This window comes from Gossypium hirsutum, chromosome A06, assembly GCF_007990345.1.
Source record: "Gossypium hirsutum isolate 1008001.06 chromosome A06, Gossypium_hirsutum_v2.1, whole genome shotgun sequence".
Classification (NCBI taxonomy): domain Eukaryota; kingdom Viridiplantae; phylum Streptophyta; class Magnoliopsida; order Malvales; family Malvaceae; genus Gossypium; species Gossypium hirsutum.
This window is the reverse complement of record NC_053429.1, coordinates 2,166,627-2,178,652: the sequence shown is the minus strand read 5'-3', so window position 1 is coordinate 2,178,652 and position 12,026 is coordinate 2,166,627.

The window sequence follows — 12,026 nt, the reverse complement described above, 5'->3', positions numbered from 1 at the left end:
TGGACAAGATGGAATTTTATTGAGGAAAACTTGAAGTGAATGCATTAAACAGGACAACAAATCTGGTAAGGCTCAAAATAAAATGAGGAAAATGTGCCCCAGATATCGCAGCACGAGCTTCACTATTCTAGTTTCTCAAAGGCTCATTCAAACCAAATGTGTGTTCAGGAGATCCCGCGTCTTTTGTTAATGCTCCAATGTGTAACATTATTCTGTCTTGTTAATTTCGAGAGGACAAGACTGTCATATGCCCCATATTCAAAATTTGAGCTGCCCGTTTTCGGGTTTTCAACTTAAAGGCCCTTTTAGTTCCAAAGTGCCCTTTGCGGGTTTTCACCTTTGCCTCTTTTTTTTTGCGAATTCAGAGCGCCCTTTGCAGGTTTTCACTCTAGCCGCCCTTTCTTCAGGTGAAATACTTCTTGACCGAATCCGAGTTTACAAGATTTGGCAAGTTTCTACCATCCATCTCGGCTAGAATCAATACTCCTCCAGAGAAAGCTTTCTTCACCACGTAAGGCCCTTCCCAATTAGGCATCCATTTTCCTCGAAAGTCCTTCTGTATAAGAAGGATCTTTTTCAAAACCAGGTCTCCCTCGTGTAATTCTCTAGGGCAAACCTTTTTGTCATAAGCCCGCATCATTCGCTTTTGGTACATCTGACCATGACGGATAGCTCTTAACCTCTTTTCCTCACTTACGTTCAATTGATCATATCGAGATTGGATCCATTCAGCTTCTTCTAACTTTAACTCTGACAACACTCGAAGAGACGGGATCTCGACTTCGATTGGCAGCACCGTTTCCATTCTGTAGACCAAAGAGAAAGGGGTTGCCCCAGTTGAGGTTCTGACTGACGTTCGATAAGCAAAGAGGGCAAATGGTAACTTCTCATGCCAGTCTCTGTAGGTTTCGGTCATCTTCCCCACAATTTTCTTAATGTTTTTATTGGCCGTTTCCACTGCCCCATTCATCTTTGGGCGATATGGTGACGAGTTGTGATGTCTGATCTTGAATTGACTGCAGACTTCCGCTATCGTACTATTGTTCAAGTTTAATGCATTGTCAGATATAATCCTCTCTGGCATTCCATATCGACATATAATCTCCTTTTTCAGAAACTTGCTCACTGCCGACTTGGTCACACTAGCATACGAATCGGCTTCTACCTATTTGGTAAAGTAGTCGATAACCGCGAAGATGAACCGATGCCATTGGAAGCTTTCGGCGATATTGGTCCAATCACATCCATGCCCCACATAGAAAATGGCCATGGAGAAACCATGACATGCAGCGGTGAAGGAGGCATATGAATTTTGTCTCCGTAGATTTGACACTTATGACATCTCTTAGCGTAATTGACACAGTCTCCTTCCATGGTGGACCAATAGTACCCGAATCTCATAATTTGCATGGCCATTGTAAAGCCATTAGCATGTGTCCCACAGACGCCTTCATGGACTTCTTCCAAGATTTTCTTAGCCTCTACAGCATCTACACATCTTAGTAGCACTTGATCCTTTCTTCTTTTCTATAGGATATCTCCATCTAAGACATAGTCGATGGCCAATCTTCTTAGCGTTTTTTTGTCATTCTCGCTTGCCTGGTCTGGGTATTCACGATTCTTCATGTATTGCAATATATCGTGATACCAAGGGTGATCATTTCTCTCTTCATCTTCTTCAATATTATAACAGTGGGCCGGAGTTTCATAAATGCTCATCCGGATGGGTTTGACATCTTCTTGTTTGTTTACCTTGATCATGGAGGCTAAGGTAGCCAAAGCATCAGCCATCTGTTTTTCGTCTCGTGGAAGGTAGTGGAAGGTAATGTTATCAAACTCTTTAACCAATTCCAGGACCAGCTTCCGATAATCGATTAACTTGGGGTCTTTGGTCTCACATTCTCCCTTGAGTTGGTAAATCACTAGCGCAGAATCTCCATACACCTCTAGCATTTTAATCTTGCGTTCTATAGCTGCACAGACTCCCATGATACACGCCTCGTATTCCGCTATGTTATTCGTATAATCAAAATCCAATTTACTAGTGAATGGATAATGATTTCTATTTCGGGATACCAAGACGGCCATTTGACGCCCCATCGAAGTTTAATTTCCAATGAAGTTCTTCTAGGGAACCTTTTTCAGTGGTAGCAACACACATTAGGTCTTCATTCGGAAAGTCAAAGTTCAAAGACTCGTAGTCTTCCAAGGCTCTACTGGCCAGAAAATCTGCTATTGCACTTCCTTTTACTGCTTTCTGGTTTATATAGAGTATGTCGAATTCAGAAAGTAGAATCTGCCATCGGGCCATCCTTCCATTCAAAGCTGTTGACTCCATCAAGTACTTTAAGGGGTCCAATTTTGAGATAAGCCAAGTGGTGTAATATAACATATACTGCCTCAGTCTTCGGGTTGTCCAAATTAGGGCACAACACAACTTCTCTATTGGCGGGTACCTTACTTCACATTCCGTGAACTTTTTATTGAGATAGTAAATAGCTTTTTCTTTCCTCTCCAACTCGTCATGCTGACCCAATACGCATCCCATGGAGTTCTCGAATACTGCCAAATATAGTATCAACGGCTTATCGGGGTTAGGTGACATCAGCACCGGGGCGTTGGATAAATACTGTTTGACCTTGTCGAAAGCCCTTTGGCATTCTTCATTCTATTCACCTGGGTTATGTTTCTTGAGGAGGCGAAAGATAGGGTCACATTTCTCGGTCAGTTGTGAAATGAACCGAGCAATGTAATTTAATCTTCCTAGAAAGCCTCGAACTTCTTTATGAGTGCACGACGGGGATAGCTCTTGTATGGCTTTAACTTTGTCTGGATCAATCTCGATCCCTTTCTCACTAACCACGAATCCGAGCAACTTTCCAGACTTGGCTCTAAAGGTACATTTGGCGGGGTTGAGTTTTAGCTGAAACTTCCTCAACCTCAAGAACAATTTCCCCAGGACTTGTATGCGCTCATTCTCTATTCGAGACTTAGCTATCATGTTATCAACATAAACCTCGATTTCTTTATGCATCATGTCGTGAAAAAAGGTTACCATGGCTCTTTGATAAGTTGCCCCCGCATTCTTCAGTCCAAACGGCATCACCTTGTAGCAGAACGTGCCCTACATAGTTACAAATGTGATTTTCTCCATATCTTCAGGATGCATCTTAATCTGGTTATATCCCGAAAAACCGTCTATGAATGAAAACAGTGAGTGTCCTGCCATGTTGTCCATTAGGGTGTCGATATGAGGTAGTGGGAAATTGTCTTTTGGGCTGGCTTTATTCAAATCTCTGTAGTCCACACACATTCACACTTTTACATCTTTCTTAGGGACAGGACGATGTTGGCTAACCAATCTGAGTATTTTACCACCTTCAGGAATCCAGCATCAAACTACTTTTGAACTTCTTCCTTTATTTTTAGCAAGACGTCGGGCCTCATTCTTCGGAGTTTTTGCTGAACAGGCTTACACTCTTCTTTTATGGGGAGTCAGTACACCACGATATCAGTGTCCAACCCGGGCATATCTTGGTATGACTATGCGAAGACATCTTTGAATTTTTGAAGTAATTCAATGAGGTCTCGCTTCATCTCCGCGGTGATACATGTTCTGATCTTCACCTCTTGTCCTTCTCCTAAACTCACAATTTCGACTGATTCTTTATGAGGTAGGATTTGTTTTTCGTCTTGTTCTACCATCCTCAACAAATCATGAGATAGGTTACAACCTTGGTCATCTTCAAAATCTTGAGAATCATCCACACACACATCTTGCTCGAAAAGAAATTCTGAGTCACTAGCAGTCACTCGTATCATTAATATCTGGGGACCTGTTATGAGGACGAAGGCAGATACAAAGAATCAAAAGAATTCGAAACATTTATTTACGTGATATGATTATGAATGACGAATGAAAGAATATTTAGAAAAATGTTTCAAGAATAAAAGAATTTGAAAGTAATCATTTGTATGGTTATAAATGGAATTGAAAGGACTAGATAACATTTGCTCAAAAATGATAATAACCGTACATTTTATTGAAATGTCATTTTTAAACATCGGCCTATTTCATAAAAGATTCTTATTACTCCTAGGCCTAGAGCAATAAGTGTGTTTTGGACATTACTCTGAATCCGTTCTAAAAGCTATAGGAATCTCTTTCGCAGTCCAGTTGTCCAGAACACTTCCAGGCTTGCAGAGGCAAATGCCCGACAAATTCTCTCTTCCAGTCTCCTCTTCGCATATGACATTGATGTCCAAGCTTTCCAGCCTTTCTTCTATAGCTCCTGTCATTGGTGTGTCTCTCTCGAGATGAATAATTCCCCCGGACACAAATGTTTTCGATATATGGGGGAATGTCATTGGTTCTCACTTGATTTCCTTCCCCGTTAATCGAACTCTTATTCTTTCTTGCTTCTTTTCCAACTCCCTTCTCTTTTGTTTCGCATCCAGCTTAAATCCTAAACCGAAGCGGTCTCTCTTGTCTTTTGGCATTGACGTTTTAACCCTTCCTTACAGATGTCTCCCAAGTCCCCTTCCGGGTAGGGCCCCTCTTCTGATCGTCAGCTGGAGGCTCATCCTCGTGGTTTTGGACAATTTTGGCACCAGAATTTCGATTCCCTCGGCGATGAACATCGCATTAACAAATTCCAAAGATCGAATGAGCATTCGATTGCTTCGCCATCTGTCTCCAAATAGGGTGCATTATTGCTCACAGTTGCAATAATATCCTCCTCAGCCTTGATCATTATCAATCTCCCTTCCGATACTAGCTTCAATTTCTGATGCAACGAGGAAGGCACTGCCCTAGCCGAATGTATCCAGGGCCTTCCCAACAAGCAATTGTATGAGGGCTTGATGTCCATTACGAGGAAATCCACCTCATATGTGTTTGGCCCAATCTGAAGAGGTACCTCAATTCTGCCCATCACCTTTCTCTCCGTGCCATCAAATGCTTTTACGATGTTCTGGCACTCCTTCATGTGAGAGCTGTCTATAGGTAATCTATTCAGCATGGTCAAAGGTAGGACGTTCAAAGCCGACCCATTGTCAATCAGTACGCCTGGCAGCGTGTACCCTTTACAGCGCGTGGTGATATGCAGAGCTTTAGTCGACCCCATGCCCCCGGGTGGTATCTCGTCGTCATTAAAGAAGATATAATTGTCGGCACTTATGTTGTTCACCAAACAGTCGAGCTTGTTAACGGAGATGTCATTGGCAACGTATGTCTTGTTTAAGACCTTCATTAGCGCGCTACGATAAACTTCCGAGCTTAGAAGTAAGGCCAACACCGAAATACGGGCTGGTTGTTTATGTAGCTGTTCCACCATGCTGTGTTCGCTATGCTTTAGGAATTTTAAAAACTCCTTGGCCTCCTCTTCGTTAACTGGCTCATTAATAGGTTTGGTTGCTTTTCCCTTCATTTCCTCAACCACCTGGGCTTTTTCTTTTGTGGGTTGCACCTCCTCATTCGCCGTATCGTAACGCCTCCCACTACGTGTATAGGAACCCCTGCATTGGTCCCCTCTTGAAGCGTCAACCGGGCTCTCCTTTCCCGGCATCATCACACTGCAATCATAATTCCATGGGACCTTTTTACTGTCTTTGTAAGGGAAAACTGCAGGTATTTGAATTATGACCCTCGGTGGCATTTGTACTCATGCTTCATTATTTTTGGGTCTCGAAATGATCACCACTGGATAGTTAGACGTTTGATTTTGTGCCATCGATTCTCCCTCTGATGCACATATATCTCCCTCTACGGGGTTTTCGGTCTCTTCATAGAATTCAATTTCTTTATTGTTCATCATGTTTTGTACTAGGGCTCTGAACTCCACGCAATTTAAGATTTCATGCCCCACATTGTTGTGAAACTCACAGTAATTTCTCTCTTCTTTGGATTCTTCCCTCGAGTCCAACACAATCAATCTTCTCTTGGCCATCTCCTTCCATACCCGCCTCAACGGGGTCCTGACTTCTGCCACATCATACTTGGTCTTCTTGTTCAAGCCTTCACTTATCTCATTCACTCCTTGGTCGGTATGATTGGGGAGTGGGTTTCCTGCTACATTGGGCGTGGTTGGGTCATCAAATCTCACAATCCTCACCTTAATGAGTCTTTCGACTACTTTCTTGAACGCAGTGCAATTCTCGATTGAGTGCCCGGTAATTCCCGCGTGGTATTCACATTGGGCGTTTGTGTCATACCATTTGGGATACGGGGGCTGCAGTGGCTCTAGGTAGAAAGGGGATACTACATGAGCGTTGAACAGGTTCTGGTACAACTCCCTATATGTCATGGGTATAGGGGTGAATTGTGGCCTTTCTGTGTTCTTCCTTGAATTGGATTTTTGTCTTACAGAGCTTTGTTGATTGGTAGTCACCATTTTGGGTTGATTCACGGTAATTGACTTGGACTGCCCCTTTTTGAATGTGCTCGTGTTGTTCACTTCATTGTCCCTTTTCCTTGGGGTTGACTTTCTGCACTCTCTCCCGACTCTATTTTGCCGCTCCTCACAGCATTCTCGATCATTTCCCCCATCATCACTATGTCGGAGAAGCTTTTTGTGGTGCTTCCTAACATATGGGTGATAAAAGAGGCTTTCAATGTGTTGATAAAGAGCATTGTCGTCTCCTTTTCTAGAATTGGCGGCTGAACTTGTATGGCCACCTCTCTCCACCTTTGTGCATACTGTTTGAAGCTTTTATTTGACTTTTTTTTCCATATTCTGGAGACTGATTCTATCAGGGGTCATGTCCGTCACATGATTGTATTGCTTCATAAAGGCCTGAGCCAGGTCCTTCCATGAGTTAATCTTGGCTCGGCTCAGTTGATTATACCACTTAGACGCCGCTCCAACCAGACTATCTTGAAAGCAGTGGATTAGTAGCTGGTCGTTGTTAACATATCCCGTCATTCGTCTGTAGAACATGGTGATGTGGGCTTCAAGGCAACTTGTTCCATTGTATTTCTCGAATTCAGGCATTTTGAATTTAGGGGGGAGGACTAAATCTGGGACCAGACTTAGATCCTTGGCATCAATCCCTTGATGATGATCCGCGCTCTCTATGGCCTTGAATTTTTCCTCGAGCCATTTACAACATTCTTCCAATTATTTTTGCGAATCCATCCTCACCTTTTCCTCTTCAGCAACTTCATCCAAGTCGGGAATGAGCGGATAGTTCGGGTTGTTGACAAAGTTAGAGCCTAAGCCGGCTTGGAAGTTATCGGAATTGAAGCTCCAACATGAACTTGCTGGGGTATGATTGTGACCGATGGTTTTTGTAGGTTAATCTCGGGCTTCATCGATACATGCGTCGGAGTAAAGCCAAGGGGGTATTGGAGATCTTCATTCGTTTCCTCAACTTGGTCCATGGGGCTCTTTCCCTTATCCATTCCTCCCAACAGCAATTTGGATAACTGGGACATCATTTCTCCCTGGGACTCCATCATTTTCTCCTTCATCTCTCGTTGAATCTTGGCTAGCTGCTCTTCTATCTGAGACTGCATTTGTTCTTGCATGTCCTTTTGCATTTGCTCTAATTTCTCGAGTCTCTTATCCATTGATTTTTTTCTTGTACCGTAAGAGTGCGTAGTTGGTTGGTTTTCGTTAGTTTCCAGGTTACTGAAATAAATTTTAATTAATTAATTAGAAAACTCTTATGGCCTTTAATGCATAATGATATGATGTAATGCAAATGCATGAATGTAAAGGAGGCATCAATTTTGATTCAATTGCCCTTAGAAAATTTCACTCGAAAATAAAATCTTTTACATAAAGTCGAATTACAAATAAAATTTCGCTCTAACACTTAAAGTCCTAATTTTTCTAAGCAACGAGGCCAACTCTTGTCCGCGATCCGACTCTAGCCTTTAGTTCACCTCGCTCATTTCTGCTCTTCGACAGACTCTTTTCTAAATCTTCGTTTCATGCCTGAGCTTCTCGAAATTTTCTTTCTCACCGATCGGTATTGGCTTTTTCTTCTCGAATTTCGTGGCGCCATTGTTCAAAAGTATTACCTAAACCCGCAGTCCTCATAGATAGGCGTAACTTCTTGTAGTCTGTCTTCAAGCTGTTTAGGTCTTCTTTGGCCTTAGTTTTTCCTTTTCTCCATTTCTCAGCCTCTGACCTCTGAGCATCAGCGTCTAACCTTAGATGCATTTTCTCTTCTTCTAACTGTTCGATCTTCTTCCTGAGCTCCGAACTCTTCTTCTCAAAATCTTGCCTTATAATTTCCAATTCTGGTGGGGCGATTTGTAATTGTTCCCTTATAGGTCGAGCATTCTCCAAGCTTGGTCTAGGAATATTATCATTAATCCTCTTCCTAAACCACTCGCTATACTCAGGCGTTACTATGAAACCGACGGCTAACCTCTTCATCCAACAAGTTTGCTTCTAAGTATCCGATAACTCCCGAACTCTCTTCTTATAATGAGCACCTTTAAATGAGAATTCACTCTGAGCAAGCCCATAGGTCGTAGGTACAAACTGCCTCGACTTATATTGCCTCAAGGCTAACAGTAGAGTATACCCGGTAGCTCCCCAAATTCCTAACAATGGCACCCAATCGAAGTTACCACATCGGTACATGATCTCGTCAGGAACTATCCAATAAGCACTCCACTTGATATCGTCTTCCTTGAGGTTCTTAAGAATGTCCATCCACTTCTCCTCTGAGATATCCTCTCTCCTCTGTATAGCTGCTTCTTCTTTCAATGGGAAATAACCCTCGGAGAAGACTCGATAGGAAACTTTGTCTACCTTCCAAAAGTGCCCGTGGAACCATGCCATCGATAATTGTGCACATCAATAAATCGCCCCTTGCCTGTCTTTCGACATGAGCTCAAAAATCTGAACGTTTCTGCCAATATTGCCGGCACCGGTGTGATTCCCTTTTCAAGGCGATCAAAAAAGTCAATGACCGCCTCGTCCACGTGCCTCAAAGCCTTAGGAAAGATCACTAATCCGTAGATGCTTAAGGCAAATATATCAACCCGCTTTCTTTCATCTGGATGTGTCAAGATCAAATCTCGCAAATTCTCCCAAGGGATACATTTGCTATCTCTTTTTTGCTGAATCCGAATAGTGACCCAAGGCTCGCTCATCCCAGAAATGCTCATCAGTTTCTTCACGAAAGTCTGACTACTAAAAACCCGAGCATAAGTCTTTCGGACCTGAATTTTGGGACACCTGAGCAAAGTAGTGTATTCCTCCATGGTAGGTACCAAATTCACTTCCCCAAAAATGAAACACTTGTACGCAGAATTCTAAAACTGCACCAAGGCTCGAAACAAATTCTTATCCACTCTAATATCTAGCAGGTAGGATACGTCACCATAATTTTGGTAAAACAATTGCTTGATTCCTTCATTTCAACTAGCCCAAATGTCTCTCAACTCTTGCAGCTCGTTCTGTACTACATTGACGCGAGTGAAATCTTGCAGCTCTGATACATACCCTTCTACCAAGCTATCCCCTCTCTCTAATTGCAGCCTCTCCGACCATGCACGAACGGCCGCATTATCCTCGACTTTACTAAGAAATTCATTCTCCATGTCAAATTTTCTAACTTAGTAATTGAGTACGGATTAACGCCTCCTTTAGTATGCAATGTTATGCAAAAAAGACAAAACAAAACAAAACACCGGTTAGTGTCAAATAATAGCGATTGAATGCAAGCACATAAACGATAATTATGACGCATATACGGGTAAGTACTAAGGCTTGACGCGGCTTCATCCAAGGATGGTTCCTAAGGTTTATTATATGTGGTTTAGTTCTAGAGATAAGGTACCCGAACCAGCAGATTCCTCAATCCTCACCCATTATAGGCTCATATAGATCGAGTTCGGTTCAGGGGGATACATTTCCCTATGACCATGCGGAGATGAAAATCTCACGAAATCATAGGTACGGATGTACCCCGGAAGCAATCCACTAGCCCATGCGGAGGTGAAAACCTCACGAAAGCGTAGTTTCTTACTCCCACTTAGAAGGTGTGACCACAGTGGTCATGCAATGAAATGCAGTGTTTTTTACAAGACCCGTACTAAAACAATCACACAATCAAATGCAATCAAAATATACATAATTTTTAATGTAAAGTTTCAGTTTTCGTCAAAAAGACAGTAAATAATTGATTTTTATGGCTCGACTCTCAAATGTTCCCAGCGGAGTCGCCAAGCTGTCGAAACCATTTCTCGATTTAAAAATTTTAAAATTTAAAAAAAAAGGGTAATCGACTTTTGAAAAACAAATGCATGGAGTCGCCACCGATCTTTTGTTTTGGTGTGATCGGATCACCTAAAAATTTGGTTATTTTAATAAAACATTTATGATTTACTAAAACAACAATTTTGGTCTACAAAAATTTTAGAAAACGGGCTCGGGAGTCGGTTACGCATGAGGAAGGATTAGCACCCTCACTACGCCCAAAATTGGTACCAAATCGATTAAATACTGTCTTTATGTCTAAAATTAAAAATGTTTTTGAAATGTGGCTTTTTTTAATAAAAGTTGAATAACCTGAGTTAATCGTCAAAAATCTTCTTGTTTCGATGTCCGGAAATTTATAATTCGAAAATCACGAAATGATGCTCGACTATTTAGTCCAATGAAAAATCGAAACCCAGCACAGTAGGGCACGATTCTTCGAATTCCCAAACATTGATCATTGCCTCACTTTGGAAAATACGAGTGAAATCCCGGAGAGATATTTGATTATTTCGGTCAGACGGGAGATTGCAACCCAGCACGATAGGGCACTATTCCCCGAACTGCCCAAACATCAAACACTTCTTTCGTTTTAAAGGGTTTTTAGAAAACGTGGATGAAACTTCAAAGGGATCTTCGATTGCTTAAAATAAATGAAAAAGCGCAACCCAACACGATAGGGCACGATTCTCAAATATCCAATCATCGAACATCCTTTGTTTTGAAAGGTTTTTAATAAGCATGGGTGAAAACCTAAAGGAATATTCGATTGTTTTTGAGCAAACGAGAAATCACAACCCAGCACGATAAGGTATGATTCTCGAATCATCAAACACCGAGTATTGCCTTTATTTGCGAAAAATCTTATTTCGAGGTAACAACATGTCATACCCGGTAAGTTAGGGCACCACACCTCGTATCTCCAAAAATAAACATTTTTTTAAACTCACATTGTGATTAAAAGGAATATTCCATTATTTAGGTTAAATAAGAAAAATCGAAACCCAGTAAGTTAGGGTACGATTATCTCGAATTACCTAATACGGAATATTACTTTTATGAAAGAATTGTTTTAATAAATTGAGTAAGAAAAATAACGTGATTTATAGTAAAACATAAAAGCAAATTATAATATTAATATGAATAATAACATAATAGGTGCGACAGTGTCAAAAACGATAATATGAGTAATTATAAAAGATGAAGTAATAGCAAGACTAGTAATATGTAAATATAAACAAATGTATGAGGAAAATGAAATGATCGAAGACATAAGCAAATTAACGAATAAATGAAAATGAATAAAACATGGAACAACAAAAATGGCAATGACAATGATAATAATAATAATAACAATAATAATATAACATAGAAAATAATGATAATAATATATGAATAAAGAAAAAAAAATATACATACGTATACCAAAAACATATTCATAATAATAGTATTGAATATTAAAAGTATACATATAATAGAGACAAAAATATATGCATAATGTAGTATTGAAAGTATTTACATGGGATAATATATATAAAAAAACATATGAATAATGTGATATTAAAAATATATACATAAAAATATAATAAATATATAATATAATATATACATAATATAGTATTAAAAAAATATATAATACATACACATTAGAAATAATAATAATAATGTTACAAAACAATTATTAATAATACTTCATAAATATATACATACATATATATATGTTAAAAATAAGTACATATTAATATTAAGATGATGATAATATTAAAATAACCATTGATAACTTTACATATAAATATATATACATAT